Source organism: Leptonychotes weddellii, chromosome 3 (genome assembly GCF_054177405.1).
Source record: "Leptonychotes weddellii isolate Sample4059 chromosome 3, ASM5417740v2, whole genome shotgun sequence".
In the NCBI taxonomy this organism is placed as follows: Eukaryota; Metazoa; Chordata; class Mammalia; order Carnivora; family Phocidae; genus Leptonychotes; species Leptonychotes weddellii.
This window is the reverse complement of record NC_138371.1, coordinates 137,541,734-137,558,772: the sequence shown is the minus strand read 5'-3', so window position 1 is coordinate 137,558,772 and position 17,039 is coordinate 137,541,734. Positions and strand designations below refer to the sequence as shown.

General features: G+C 35.1%; 1 pseudogene; it reads left to right on the top strand.

Moving 5' to 3' along the window:
- The first annotated feature begins 753 nt into the window (after positions 1-753).
- Positions 754-1,684, top strand: LOC115941020 (nuclear transcription factor Y subunit alpha pseudogene; annotated as a pseudogene).
- The last annotated feature ends 15,355 nt before the right edge of the window (positions 1,685-17,039 follow it).

The window sequence follows — 17,039 nt, the reverse complement described above, 5'->3', positions numbered from 1 at the left end:
ATTCAGTTCAACTTCTTTGTATGTATCTTGTGTTACTGTCAAATTGGACTGTGCCTCCACTTTTCCCAAGACATTTACCCTGTTTCCCATACATTCCCCACATTTTTGGTCAAGATCTTTTTACTTTAAAGATCATGTTCAAATATCACTCTTTCGGTACTCTATTCTCTGATATTCAGACAGGGTCGTCACTCTTCTAATATCCCTAGAACTTTCTTTCTACTTCTCTTTCATCTCATAGTTTGTCTTTTCATTGGAGTTTCCTGTGCTTTTCTCACTTTTCCTACTGTGTTATAGATGGTTTTTATGAAAAATCCTTGCCTAAATATCTTTGTATCTCCATCAGAAAGTAATAGAGCCCAATGTACATATGGGTATGCCTATGAATATATGTGCACTGAAGAATAAATTGCTGGAATTGAGCTGAGCCTAGCCAGCTACGCAGAGCAGCTGGTGGCCTTGGACCAGAGCCTGTGAGTGCCTCCGGGCATTCCAGTCCAAGGCCTGCAGAGGCCATTCCCATGCAGGGATGTCACCACTGGTGCAGGCACATTGAGGGTCTTGACGCTTTCAGAATGCTAGTGCCACAAGGAGGTGCATCCCTTTCTCCCTCACCCTTAGGTCCAGGTAGTTTCCAGGTACAGAGTGATCTTGCCTGCCACAAATTCCCCTGTACTGTGCAGTGTACTTCCTTGTCTTCTAGGACCTCCAGAGTGAAGCTCCTTGTGAATGGGATTCTAAGTTGGTTGGGCCATGGAGCAGAATGCAGCAAATAGCAATATGAATTTCAACAAAGCAGATTGTTAGACAGATTCAACAGCAGGTCCGGGGCATCCATTCATGGTACAAGCCAGTGTTAATCACTGGCCTGTTAATCACATCAACCGGCCAACCTAATGTTGTCCAAACTGTCCTTTGTGGACAAGGTCACATCATCACACAAGAACCTGTTTCTGGGACACAGAATCTGTAGCAGATTTTATTGGATCTGTAGAGATAAATCCAGCTCTGGGGAAGGAACAGAGGACAAACATTGCAGGTGCAGGACCCCACTCAGCAGATGATTATTCGGCAGCCGCAGGAGGCTTGCAGTGCCAGCCAGACACAAACACGGCTGCAGATCACTGTCCGGGAGCAGCAAGTAGCACAGACTATTGAAGGGCAGACCATCTTCTATCAGCCAGTTGATGCAGATGGCATCACTCTCTAGTAAGGCATGGCCACCATCTCAGCAGCCAGTTTGGCAGAGGCACGGACTGTTCACACAGAGGCCAATACCAACAAACCAGCAGTGGGCAAGGGCCTGCCATTGTAACTCTACCAGTGGCAGGCTATGTGATCAATTCAGGAGGGATGGTAATTAATGATGGCCACAGAGCCACCTCCAGGTGGCTATCCAAGGAATCCCTCTACCTGGGATAGAGATGCTTGAAGAAGAGCCTCTTTATGTGAATGCCAAACATCCCATCATCTTTGTAAGAAGAGGTAAGCCCGGGATAATCTAGAGGGAGAAGGGACATTCCAAAGGAAAGAAGGAAGTACCTGCATGAGACATGTCATAGCACAGAAGTGTGGTGAAAACGGGCAGGACGATTATTCTCTCCAAAAGGAAAGGATTGTCCCCCATATGCAGGAGCCACACCAAATAAATTAAAATAAAGCAATGGTACAAATGTGTATGTGATGTGTGTGATGGTCATGTGATGCAGATGATCAAGAATGTATTCCTTGCTACTGTTTCCAACTGTTTTTAGAAAATTAACTCTTTTGAAGGGATACTCAAAACCACATTCTGCCCTTTTGTACAGAGCAGAGACCACTTAGTTTTTAATAAGGATCTCAGTATTGTAACTGCAGCAACGTCTGGCAAATTGAAATGGCAAGCTTTTATCTCAGGCTTCCAGTCCAGACCTATTTCAGACTGTGGATAACATTGACATTTCACAGATTAGGATGAATCAAGGGACCCATGCCAGCCCAGCAGTACCACATGAGGACTTAGGTTAACTGGGGAAGCACGCCCCCTAACTCAGCAGGAAAGAACCTTCTCAACCTAAACTGTAATCAGAGAAGTCATAGCCCACTCATTCCCACAGGAATGGGTTAAACGGCATCTGTCCTTCTGGTTAGGTAGCTCATTTTTACTAACTGAACAGATATGTTATATTCATGGATGGCTTCCAGACACAGAAGTTCAATATTGTTACTTGGAAACAATAAATTCTCTGAGATATAAATATATACACACATACATACGTATATTGTTTACCTTAAAACTATGATTCTCAAAGAGTGCTTTGAGAAACAGTAGTTCAGAATATGTTAAGAATTGTTAATGTCTGAAAAAAAGCAAAAAAAAAAAAGAATTGTTAATGTCTGGCAGAAGGGGTTCTGTGATCATTATGGTAATACATATGTTGAAGACTAAAGAGATTTCTATACTGCAGGACTTATCAGAACCTCCAGTGTTTTTAAGTTTTGTGAATATCTAAGAGGGAGGTAGAGTGTGCAGCACTTGCCAAAATTATTTGATGTAAAGTCAATTTATTCGTTTCCAGCATCTAATGGAACCAACTTTTCTGTGAAATACACTTTAGGGGCACCTGCGTGGCTGGGCAACTGCCTTCAGTTGAGGTCATGATCCTGGAGTTCCAGGATCGAGTCCCACATCAGGCTCCCCACTCAGTGGGGAGTCTGCTTCTCCCTCTAACCCTCTCCCCTCTCATGCTCTCTCTCTCACTCAAACAAATAAATAAAATATTTTTTAAAAAAAGAAATACACTTTAAAGAATATCAACTTAAGATTTAATAATTTCTTTCATATGAAACTACTTGCTTGCATACATATGAAAAAATTGACATTTTTAAAATAGTGAAATATTTGGTAAAAATAAATATATGTGATATTTGATCTGATTTCTCTATATTACTGGTATTTTCACTATATAAATAATATATACTTGGGATATTGTGCCTACTGGTTATTGTAGTTCCATATTTGTATCTCTGAAATCATAACTTTCAATATTCTGACCACACACTCTTTTTTTCTCGGTCTTTTGAACTCTTACAACTCCTAACTCTTCCTAACTCTTACTACTATGATCTCATTAAGAGTTTCTACTTTTTTTCCATTCTCTCCCACTTAATCATATCATCCTTTCTTCACTGCTATCCATATTAACCCAAGAAAAGAGGAATACACCAAGGACTCTCTCACTGTGGATATTTGCAATGCTTAGTGTGGAGATTACTAAATAAATAGATAAATAAACTTTTTAAAAAAGGATAAAAAATAGCATGTATTGGCAAAGCTGTGGAGAAAAGGGAACCCTTTTCAACTGTTGGTGGGAATGTAAATTGGTTTTGCTTATGGAAAAACAGCACGGAGTTTCCTCAAAAATTAAAAATATAACTACCATATTATCACGTACTCCCACTTTGGGATATATATCCAAAGGAGATGAAATCAGTATCTTGAAGAGATATATACACTCCCATATTCATTGCAGCATTATTTACAATAGCCAAGATATGAAACAACCTAAATGTCCAGTGACACATGAATAGAAAAAGAAAATGTGGTCTATACACACAATAAAATATTATTTAGCATTGAAAATGAAGGAAATTTTGCTATATATGGGATACTGGTACTTGCATGATACCACTTACATAGAGGTATAGAAAATAATCATTAATATAGAATTAGAGAGTGGAATGGCAGCTACCACGTGCCGGGGGAAGGGACATGGGAACTTGCTGTTCAATGGGCATAAAGTTTCAGTAATACAAGATGATTAGAGTCTAGATATCTGCTGTAAAAAATATGTAAATAAACAACAACAATAATATGATAAAAATATGATAAAAACTCTTGCTTCATCTGTTAATTAGCAGGTGAAGAGAGAGCAAATGTGAAGTTTATTTCCAGCTGTTAGGGCCAATGTCAAATGTTGGTAATGTTAGATGTGGTCCAAAGAACCCCAAAGTCTCATAAATCTTACCAATCCAGTAAATAAGTTCCTCTCCCAGAAAATAACCTCAAAGGAGAAGTAGAAGGAAGTTAGGGTATTTGTACTCTAACTTCCTCTTTCCAGTAGGGTGGAGAGAAAGTCTCTTCTCCTTTGTGGAAATATAAATATGGTAGAATAGGCATTCCACTCAACATTAAGCATTATTAGAACTGTACTCTTCAGAGTCACTCAAGTCTCTATTCTTCTTAAAGTCAGTTACTATATATAATTTCTTCTCCTAATTGGCACTTACAAGCATCTTATATGTTTTAGTGTTTCTTTTTAAATATTCTTTCTTTGCTTCCACAACTGATCTTTCTTCTAATTTCCTCCCACTTTCCTCCACTCTGATATATCCATTAAATTCCAGTCTTACTTATCCTCTTGCTTTTCATTCTTTTCTGCTGCCAGTGTTTACCAAAATTTTTCATTTTGTAGAATATATAGAAAATAAATATTTTTGAGCCATTAGGTTAAAAAATTGCTTAACCCCAAAGATAACAGGTTCAGTGGCTACAACTGCGTTAAGCCCAACATCCACCATGAAGGCTGAAATAATATTTTGGCATGCTTCTAACACATTCTTAGCACACTTGTGTGCAATGACAAACTAGTTGGTGAGTTTGCTCACATTTTATCATGGATTAATCTCATTGAAATCTTCACATATCATCTATATGCTATAAGTTTACAAATCTATATCCCCAGACACAAACTTTCTTTTGAGTTCCAGATCTATTCATACAACCAATATTAAATGTATCCACTTGGATATGTATGTATGTATGTATGTATGTATCTCAAAGTTAACCATAACCAAAATTTCCCCCCAAACCTTTCTCACCTACTTTGACTGAGCTAGGGTTTCTTAATCTCAGCACTATTGACATTTTCTTCCAGATAATTCTTTGTTGTGGGAGGCTGTTCTCTGCATAGTAGCATGCAGAGACCAGCATATGTGACTTCTATCCTAGATGCTAGTAGCATCTCCCTCAGTCATATCAACGAGATATTTCCAATGTCACCAGGTGGGGAGAGGGCAAATTCACTCCCCGTTGAGAACTACTTCATTAAAGTGTTCAGATCAGAAAAATAAAAGCCATTTTAGAGTCCTCTATTTATATTATGCCCATTATTTTAAGTGTGTAATAATTAATTTATTCAACAATTATTTTAGTCTTCACTGACACTAAATTGCTTAAGACTTTTACCATCTCCCGTTGGACTGATACAGTTGTCTCCCAAACAGTCATCATCATTCTGTCTTCTGAAATTTGCAACGCATCATTGTCAGTTACATCAAAGTGGTATTTTTAAAGCACAGAATTGATAAAGGTACTAGTCAATTAAAAACCTCTCAATAGTTCCTAATCACTAAGAGGATAAATACCTAAACATGGCCTTTGTCCTAGAAGATACTAAAGTCATACGATTAGCCTCTCCACTCCCAATTAATTGCAGCATCCTGTGGAAAATTCTAAGACAATATACAGAAAAGATAAATATTGAGAACAGTAGTTTCAAAATTTAAAAATATGATTGAAAAGCAAAAAAACAGTCTTCAGTAGTGTAGAATGCTATAGAGATATCGAGAAAACTAAGTTTGAAAAGTATACATTTGATTTATTAGATCATGCGATTTCATTGAAGAGATGAGAGTAGAAGTGAGAATTTAGGTAAGGAATAAAAGCTGAGGAATGAACAGATTGTGAGACAGCAAGAGGAGAAAATTCTTTCAAGGTGTTTGGATGTAAGAGAAAAATAAAGTTTTATATAATGCTGATTGTAGAGTGATTGATGGTAGTGATTTTGTGTTTGAGATTAGAAATACTTGAACAAGTTTTGGGTCAAGAGTAATTAACAGAAAGGCCAAATGGGGCAGATAGTCATCCCATTCATCAAAAATAGAATTGCAGGAGGATAATGAGTTGAAAGTTAGGAAAGATAACCTTTGTTCCATTTTGGAAATGTTGAGACATTTGTGATATATATGTTGGAAATGCCCAGGAAATACTTGGCAGGGTGAATATATGGATATTCAACTTAGAGGAGAGGTCTGAGAACCATTAACATAAATATAGATATTAAAGCTGTCTGTTAAAAAAAAAACAAAAAACTCTAGCCCTCATTTTCTAAGGAAGAAGTATCCTTCCTCCAATCTAAGGATAATTTCTCCGATGGGGATTTGAATTTCAGCCCCATTTGCTATAACAAGACACTTGTTTGAATAGTGTTCATATCATATTGTCTTTATCTGTTTTCGTTTGTGTGTTTGTATTTCCTGGTCTGGATGGTGGAAAAAGTGTATGGTTAATTAAATAATATAATTGAGTTATATTACCTGAGAGGTCCTTTCTGTTTTCTTTCTTGACTATTCAAGCAGCCAGAACACCGTTTGATGTACATTTTAATCAAAAGTTTGGAAAACATGGTCAAATGAGTCAAATGAAGTCTGAATAGATATTCTACACCCACAGCAAAGAAAAAATACTGATTTTTTAAAACTATGGTGTTAGAGTTACTTCGGGGCCCAGCATTGGTTTTGACTATTAATAGTGAAAAAGGCGGGGGGACTCAGAACATGGCTTTATCATGTGAAAGAATTTGTGGTGGCATAAGGACAGTCTCCACAGCAAGACAGAGGATGAAATAGAATAATATTAAAATGCTACTGGTACTTACCTGGGGCTGTCCCAGTGCTGGAAAGTAGAAACAGATGTGATAGAAACTTTAAGATAGATTTAGGGATGCAGTGGCAGAAGAGACTTCTTATTGTTTCTCTTCTGTAATTCTTGGAACAAGCAGTTTCTCAGAATCGCAGGCATGAATCTGGACAAAAGTTGTAGCAGAAGAAGTTTCTGAGAGAGACTAAGAAATTTTTGAATGACTAAAAGCACTAAATTTATCAAAAATAGAAGAAATCATTAATCATAAGTAATGGAGTTTTCTTGACTTTTCAAAATTAGGTATTTAGCCATTTAACAGAATTTTGAGTGTGTAAGGTTAGGGGAGAACGGGTCCAAACTTAAAAGCATAAAATTTGGGATGCCTGGGTGGCTCAGTCGGTTAAACATCTAACTCTTGATTTCAGCTCAGGGCATGATCTCAGGGTGTTGAGATCAAGCCCCATGTCAGACTCATGGAGCCTGCTTAGGATTCCCATTCTCTCTCTGCCCCTCTCCTTCACTCATGTGCTCTCTCTCAATCTCTCTCAAAAAAAAAGGCATAAAATTTATACTATCCTTACATTTTTAAACATTTATAACATGCTTAGTATATTCTGGGGACTGTACTAGATTATAGAATTTAGAAGTAAATAGACCCATAAGATCCCAGATCCCATGGATCTTGCCGTGGATGAAGAAGGTAATGCACTAAATAAGTACTTATGCATTCAATCTGGGTGTTACAAGAAAAAAAATTAGGCTAATCTATGAATGTATAGCAGGCTGACTTAACATGAACATGTGAGTTGTAAACAGCTGCCTGGCCAACAATAACATTCTTAAACTAGGGCCTTAAGAGTGAATTAGAGTTAACTTGGTAAAATGAGAAGGTACTTCCAAGAGAAAGAAATGGAAAAAAGACCCCAAGAAATAGTATATTTTAAACACATAAATAAGGTAAAAGAGGAACATAAGAATAGAGGATCGATGTGGGACCACATGAGACCATTAGTAGTATAATACACTGTAGTTTCATTTTGCAAATATTCATTAAGTGCAGCTGTGTGTCAAGGGCTGTGTTCATAGTAATAAACAGGTTCTTCCATAGAGCTCCTCACATGCCAACACATAAATAGGCCTTTTATAATAACATTAGCATGATATTAATATTATATTAATTCTATTAATTCTATTAATAATACAGAATAATAATATTCTATATGCTATACTATACAGGTATATAGATGTCTGGATAGCACTCTAGCCTTTGGGATTCAAGAAGCCTTCCTCAAAAAGGAAGCATCTAAGCTAGTTGTGATTACTGGGGAAAAAAAAAACAAACTAAAACTTCAGGGCAAGGTGAAATAATGATCACAGATATTATAGCAAAAACATACAAGTGCATGGAAATAAAAGAAGTATAAAAATTCACAGTTTATAATCCTGCAATGTTAATCCTGAGGTACAGTAAAAAAGAACAAGAAGCACATGAGTAAGTCATGAGAAATATCATAAAAAATTTGGCATGCCCATCCATTTGATGGAACTTACACTTTTTTGCTGAAGTTCAGGGGTATTCTGAAAAACTTTAAGAAGTTAAGTCAGATTTGCTATATAAAGAGCACAGTATAGATATGGATTGTAATTTGTGGACAAAATAAATTAAAAAGAAGAGCAGTTCAGAGTCATCACAAAATTTCAGGAGATAAATTATGAATACTTGAGATAAGCGATAGCATTCCATTTTGTGCAGGTGCGATGAACATAATTGATCGTCTACTCAAGATTCATTTCCCTTTTGCACTATTTGAACTATTCAACTTTATGTTTAAGAATCCCCCTTTACAGGAGTGCCCAGGTGACTCAGTCAGTTAAGCCTCTGACTCTTGGTTTTGGCTCAGGCCCTGATCTCAGGGGCTCAATCCCAGGACCCTGGCTCAGCTTGCAGTCCGCTTGAGATTCTTTCTCCCTCTCCCTGCCCCTCCTGCTTGTGCTCTCTCTTTCTCTCTCTCTAAAATAAATAAATAAATCTTAAAAAAAAAAAAAAAGAATACCACTTCCCCATATATCTCAATATAACCTGGAAAAGTGAACTATATCCCCAGCTGGGAAGAGAGGGCACAGTTCATTTAAATGAACCAGTACTTTGTAATTCATTGGGCAGACACTGATTAAGTACTGGGCATACACAAAATTAGGTGAGATTCTTGCTGGGAACACTGGAACTAATGGGCTTTCTCTAAGGGCATGTGTGAGAACCAGAACTGCTGAAACCATTACATTAATACTAAATACATTAATACTAAAACATGATCATGCACAAAGAATCATAAATACAGCAAAGCCATGACTGAACCATGACTTGCCACAGCTCTACTTAAAATTTAAGCCACTTTGTGTTGGGTTTTGGTTACCTTCAACAGGAACCATCCTAAATGATGAAACAAATATATTTGGAGTCATCTAGCTGATTCACAATTACATTTAGAACATTATTTATATCGACTTTTAGAGGATCTTGTCTCTCTTTGCCCTCTGTAGGTTTTTAAGAATTATTACATTTTATAAAATCTATGAAATTGAATAAGGCAAGTTTAGGCAGAAAGGGAAGCATTAACTTTCAATGTCCTTGCTTTAGCCTATTTTATCAGACCCTTAAAGTTATTTTTATATTGTTTTGGTACTTAATTTTTTATAGTATGTGAAAACGTATTTGTCTGCCAGGGCCCAGAGAGAATTACAGAGAAGGCTGACAGATGATTCTGTCATCACACTAAATGTCATTAGCCTGGCAGTTCTCTCCAGAGCAAACGGAAGTACATATATAAATGGGAAAAACTGGATGGCATTACAAAATTTTTGTAGTGATTTAATGATATCTAGTCACTTAACAAATAATGTTCTCTACATGCTTTATATTTAATATGCAAACTAATATAAATGTTAAATGGTAGTTATTTTTCCTATGTACCATAATAAATATATTAACAATGAATGATTTGTATAGCACACAGCATGAAATACAAGTTTTTACTCAAAAACTATGGTGAGTGACACATAATTTTAATTAGAAATGTTTACCAAAAAAGAGCTACAAACTTCCTAGTTAAGCATTTCACTGCTTTAAAATATGTAGCAATTGTACTTAGCATGGCAAACGAGAATCAAGACCTTCTCTAAGTGATAACAGTCTAGTGTCCGGCCTACACCTATTTTTTTCTGTTTTCCTTATTCGTTCATGATGCAGCCATGCTGTGTAAAATTGCAATTTGTAAAAAGGTGTACATTCATCTCCTTTTGTCATTTGTTTATCTCTCGCTGCCTGAAAGGTTTTCCTTCCCACTTACTCTAACTTGTGAACTGCTTCTCATTTGCCAGCCTTAGGTCAGATTTTACTTTAATCAAGTCTCAGTTGACTCTCACAGGTGGCAGAAGTATGAGACTTCTTTCTCTAACATTTCATTAGCTGGTAACACTACATGAGAAAGTAATCTGACCAAATGCATTCCCATAATACTTTGTATGTATCATCATTATAATAGTCAGTAACAGTGGTGGATTTACCATAACACAAAGGAATCTTAAGACGCAGAGCCCCTTATTTGCATAGGTTCCTTTGAAGTGCTTGTACATGGTTTTTTATTTTTATCCTGTAACATTTTTCTTAAAGAGCACCCCTAAAATTATATAACCTTCAGACCCAGATATACACTCATTTCTCACGTTGCCTCATACTTGTCGGAGAGATTTTCAATGACAAGGATCTTGTCTTATGCATGATTATTTCTTTAGTGATTATCACTCTTTTATATAGAGCAGAGTCAATAAAGATATTTTAAATAAATCATATCATTGACTTCATAATGGAGTTGGGTATAAAAGTGGAAAAAAGATGAGAGAAAGATGGAGGAAATTCCTTTTGGGAAAAAAAAAAAAAGAAGAAGAAGAATAGTTGGTACATTTACTCACCTGACACACTAGAAGGTAGGACCAGAAAATGCCATGTCAGTCTATATCGGTAGGCAGCCAATTTGACAACTAAGTTTTATTAAAAACACAGCTTCAAGTTTGAGGTAAACAAGGAAATTGGGTTGGTGGGTTCAATTTTTTAGCTATGTGGTTTGTGTTTAATAGACAAAATCATTATCACATATTTCAGATTTTGGGAAACGCTCTATAAAATTATTTGAAAGTATACCTTGGGGAAGCAGGATAAAGTGATTTCTCTGACTCTGACACTACTCTGTTAATATCCATAATCTGCTTTCAGGAACAAAGTTATAACCTAGGCCTTAGTTTCTACAATTCACAGCCTCCCATATTGGTACTGGAAGAAAAATTATCTGTTATTCGCTTATAAATATTCAAGTTCAAGGGTTGAGTTCAATTGAACTAGAAATATACTTCAAAAGATGTAGTAATTGAGAAATTCATATTTTAACATTATTTTAATGAGATATCTGGTAATTATTAGTAGTTCATAATACTAGAAATCTCTACTCAAATTCCTGTGATGCAAAATGAAGTGAATTTCATGATTTGTACCTATTGTTCTTCATTTCTCTTGTCTCCTACTCTTCAGCCATTTTCTCTATATACACTATCTTAGCACATTCGTCATAAGTCTTTTCCCCTTTCTCACAAACATATTGGTTAATTAAAAAGGAAAATCAGGATGACTGTTAATATTCTTAAATGAATTATTTTTAGTGATAGTTTTAATTTAAGTATCTGTTTTAAGTTAATAGTTGCCACACATTCATATCTCTATTTTGTGTTAATTCTTGTTTATATTAATAAGCCACGGTTTCACGTCATAAAATGGAATAAGCCCTAAATAATTTTCTTACTTATTAAAATATGGCTTAGTTGTATTCTTAGTAATGACCTACGTTTTATATACATATATACATATGTATGTGTGTGTGTGTGTGTCTGTGTGTGTGTATCGCTATTTTCTGAGGTCTTAAATAAGTTCCATTTGGAATATAAGCCTGAACATAAGGAAACAGGTACATTTTGCATTACTACCCTCCCCTGTAAAGTATTAATAATATGCTTCACCAGTCTTAATTACTTCAATGACCTTCTTAATTTAACAAATTCAACTTTCTCCATTTGTAATTTTGCCAGAATAATTGGATAACTAGGCAATGCATGTACCTAAACAAATTAGGCATTTTAATAAAACTTCATTATTCACAGTTCATTAGACAAAAAGTCCAATTTTTTTTATTAATTTCATTCATACCATAGAGTAAGAGTTCAACATTAAACACCACACTTCGTCCTTTTAGATTTAAATTTTTCACAATGTGAAATACAATCAATTTCAGATTAGTAATAAGACATTTATATTGTATTAGAAGGTATCATTTCAATTTCTCTGAATTTGAAAGAAATCAAAATACACTCGATAAGAACTAGGTCACAGAACTAATGAAAATTTAAATATGCTTTTTAGAATCTTCTTTTCTATTTGCATGCAAACTTGTATGATTTCATGGACTCCAGTTGGGCTTTCATAAGTGGTTTATGTCTGTTGACCAAGATGATCGTAATATTTCCCTCAGCTTGACTAAATTTTAGACAGTCTTCTGACTCTGAGCCCCTACCTCCCTTTTCTTAGAGCATTTACTTCAGAAAACTCTTAAGTACTTTTTCTGTCCCTTTGAGGTGTAAATCTTTTTAAAAGCTTTTTGCCAGTTTTACAACCCAAAATGTATTTTTTCAAGGACCTGGGAGGCATCTCATTGAAATGCGACCATCAAGGAATATAGCCCTCCATTATGTCCCAGTTTCTGGATGAGGGTAAGTGCTTTACTGAGGCAGTCTCCAAAAAGGAGGAAGGTAGAGTATTTCCCTTCTGCATCAAATGGAAATCATGTCATAGACTCATGATGTCAAGTTGGGAGTGTGTATGTGTGTGTGTGTTCTTCAAATTAATATGATTATTTAGGAAATAGTGTCTGATGCTTCCCTTATACAAGTTTATTCCAGCCCAGAAAGAGGTCACATGTCCTAAGTTCTATATTGGCATAAAAGTTACTCATTCAGTCAACAACTGTTTACCGAGCACTTTCAGTGTGCCAGAAATTGATTTTACAACAAATAAGATTGACAAAATCTCCACTATCTAGAAACCAACAATCTGTTCAGAAGCACAGCATAAAAAAGTAAAGTTTTTGAAAAAAAAATAACTAGACACTGTAACTGAATAGAGTCTAGAATGTACACACTAGGTGAAGTAGTCAGAGGGCAGCCCTGAGTAGATGATATTTGAGTAGGGATCTGAATATTGAGAAACTTCCAGGCTTATTAAGATCCATGAGGAAGTGTTTTAGCAGGTATAGTTAGAGGAAGAGTAGTAGAGGAGGAAATTGGAGAATGGGGTAAGGTGTGGGCAGATCATGGAAAACAATGATGAAACAGATTCTAATAGTTAGTAGTATAGATGTAAGGGTGGGACAGAATGTCTTCGTATGAATTTTCTGTAATTAAGGGAGTGAATGATTTGATAACTGGGAAAGTTTGGGCCCATGGAAGACTTAAGAGAAGATCTGTGCTTCCTCAAATATCCCTCCTCAACAGCTATTAGGGAATGAGATCACAGTTCAGTAGAAGAAAAAAAATTGAGGCTGCAGGCTGCCAGACTCATGAAACTGCTCATTTTTTTCCCCAAAAAATTTGTTTTAAAATATCTACCACATAGTGAAAATGAAACAGTGAAACAACCCATTGTCTTTAGAACAAAGGTATCCAACACATTTGGAAGAGTATATATATATATATAGTGCTTTAATTTTTGTGCAATCAAGAATATAATGTAAGTTCTAATATGTATAGGATATGAAGATAATTTAAATCTATTTTTAACACTTATAATTTTATAATTTTATAAGCACACAAAGCTTTTCATTTTTCGGCAACTTTCAACAATCATGATTATGATCTCTCTGCATTTCTTGAAGAACTCTGTCAGATGCCAAATTTAAACTTGGGCTAATAACTTTGCTTTCACTTTGAGCAGTGGCAGTTCTTTTATCTCAAATTGGCTGAAAAGTATACTAATTAAAGCAAAAATAAGAAAAACAGATAAAGGTATACTAAAGGACAGTATTGGATAGGAGTTATTTGTAAAGGTATATGTACTTGAATTTATTTTTATTTTTACATCTTGCTTATGCAACTGTCTAGATTCTTAGCTTCCCCCACTAAAGCCTATCAGTGCTTACTTAGCACTGTGGCAAGTTTAACAAACATCATATATATAATCTAACAACCCCTGGATAGCTATCAGTTTATTAAATTGTTGAGGAGAGCGGGAAAAATGTTTTTTGCTTATCTATTATATACCAGTCATTGGTAGCAATAGCCAATCTCAAAGAAATTATTGCCTATGTTTTCTTCTAGGAGTTTTATATTTGAGTTTTTTATTCACCTTTTGATATAGTTTACTATAGTGGATAGGACATTGATTTGGAATCCATGAGTTTGGATATTCCTTCTTTTCTCTCTAAAATAACTTGCAAAATTTGCCAAATTTTTTGAGTATTAGTTTCCTCATTGGTACCCAAATCAAAGTGTTAATTTTAAGGTTAACTGCAATAACACATGCAGTTTGCTTAACCTATAGAACTTAACTGAATATAGTTATTTAGGAAAAAATATGAAGATCTTTTCCCTTTTAAAAAAAAAAAATTCCCATTCTTTTTCATTTTCCTTCAGGCTATTAAAAAAGTAGACTTCACTATTATTAAAATATTTGAGAATGATCTATGTTTGTAATTGTTCAGAGTTTCATTTTACAGTAGCAATTATCCTCTCAGGTTATCCAAGTTAAAATCCTTTGTAACATGTGGAGGAACAATAGTTCTTGAGAACCAAAAATGGCAGCTAGAAAGTAAACTGAGTGTTTATTTGATAATTCTTGCATTGGCTATAGTTTAAGGCCTAGTTGGCTGTTTGTGATTTGTTGTCCTTAGTTTTGATTTCATAATCTTGAGGCATTTACAGGCTTAGATTTTGGTTTGCTTATGTAGGCTACCACTGTATTAGAACCACTTCAGTCCAATGGCCTCCTTGTTTAAATAATTTAATACTACTTACATGATATGTAAATAGTTTAATGAATTGTTGCCATTCGATAAGTACTGATAAAGGTGAAAATTAGGGAAACCACCGACACTGGAAGTAACAATCATACATAGAAGGGAAGAAAATCAAATTGGTAGCCAGGAAAAAAAAACAAAAAAACAAAAAACACAAACAAACCCATGAGTGATTATTTCAAAGTATAAGTTGAGGTAAAGTCATGGGCTCAAGTGTGTGGAGAATCTGTCATGTAGATTCCTGTACCAGGTAACTGTTAGTCATGTAAAAACAACTACAAGTCAAATCAGTGGCAACAGAAACTACATGTTTAGAAGTAAAACAGAGAAGAGAAATGTCCCCTTGCATCCTTCGAATTCACCTGTAGAAAAATAGATACTATCCTGAGAACGGATTCTCTTGCTAAAAGAAAGGAAAGGAAAAGGAGGGTAGGGGGTAATAAGAGTTCAATGAATCACTGGTGTGCTAAAAGAACTTAGTTTTCATTATAGTCAATTTTTGAAGTTGCTACTATTTAATCATTTAATAAGTTTTAAGTTTATCTTTGTTATAGCTTGAAAACATTGGGAACTATCACTCAGCTGTTTTTTTTCATTCAAACACTGAATTTCTTCCTTGCTTGAGAGTCAACATGGACTATTCAGCTATCTTGAAGGGCTCATTACATCCCTACTTTTTAAACTTATGCCAACCAAAGAGAAGCCTAAGGGTGGTTTTGAGTTCATTCACACCAATCATTCAAGTAGTGTATTAAACAACAAAATTTAACTGAGTAAATGTGAAAGATCTTATTGTCTTTCTTCAAAGATTCTTAATTCAGGCAGCATCCATCTAGCAGATAGAAAAGGAGCTCTGAGGAGCCGCACAAAATGGAAGACTTCATTAGGCAGAAGGAAGCAGGACAAGGAAATTCCTAGCGATGAGTGGATTATTTCAGGCAAGGTCACCTTACTTAGGGGAAAATGAGGGGTCTAACAGGCGGATTACTTCACTAGTGCTGACCAGGAAATTCCAGACTGATTGGTTAAGATTAGACTCATGGGAGAGGCTGAAACTGTAATTAGGTTAGGTATTAAGTCATGATATGGTGACGAGTTTTGGCACAAATGGCCCCATTAGGGACCTGTTCTCTCTACAGTCAAAATCTTTGCGAATCTCCTTTGTCAAAGGAAATCACCCTGTAACTGTAAAAATACATATTTTCTGTTGAGGTTTCCCTAGACTTTCTTTTATTGCTTCTGATGAGGTGAACATTGAGTACTCCATCCTCAAATTACCCATGCATCTTGTAGTACTAAGTTTTAAAATTAATATAATGAGAACTGCATATGCCCTAAATCTCTCAAACTATAAAAATTGTTTTATTGTGATGGTCATAAATATTATAATTCTATTAATTATTTAATATTTCTTTAGATGAACAACAAATTACAAATACTGAGTAGATCTGGGAACAAGAACTTTTTTGAAATAAGAGAGAAGGGTTTTGTTAGATGGTTTTCAATTTGAACACAGCACACACTTAAAGCATGAATAGAAAAGATTTTGACCATGATGAAAATCCTGATTAGAGATTATAGCTTGCTTTGACAGAGCAAAATATTCAGTGGACTCAATGAGATTTGACAGGCATACCTCAGGATGATTAAAGCTCTTAGAGTCATTTCTTATGACTTGCTTTATAAAAACTTAAGTTTTCAATAAAGTAATCCTTTACAGAATTTATATGGAAAGCCATGTTGACATAACTCCTCATTATACTATTGTAGGGAATAATTTCAAAAATAAAAACATGCTCTAATGCACTGATACTGAATTATGCCACATTTTTAAATATCTAAGAGTGTCATCATTTAACTAAGATAATTGTTAATTTCTCTGGAAATAATCTTCTGTGAATATATCATGTCAGTAAGTTGTTGTTTCCTTTGTTTTGGTTCTGTCTTCTAAAGGTTGTATGACATAATCCTTATGGATTTATTTTCGTAGAAGAAATTTCTTTATATCCTAGAATACAGTCTTTATGTACTAAAAAAAAAGTTTGGGGAAAAATAAGTAAATGCATTAGAGACAACCTGAGTAATGTTCAGAACATATATAAATTTATTTTAAATATCCATTTATGTAGAGACGAAAGAAATTGCAATAATTTTATTAGTAATTCCATGGAATTTTTTCTTGTTTTTGAACAGAATTGCAACCGAAGCAAAGGGAAATCTGGCAAGTTTAGGTAATGTCATTCAAT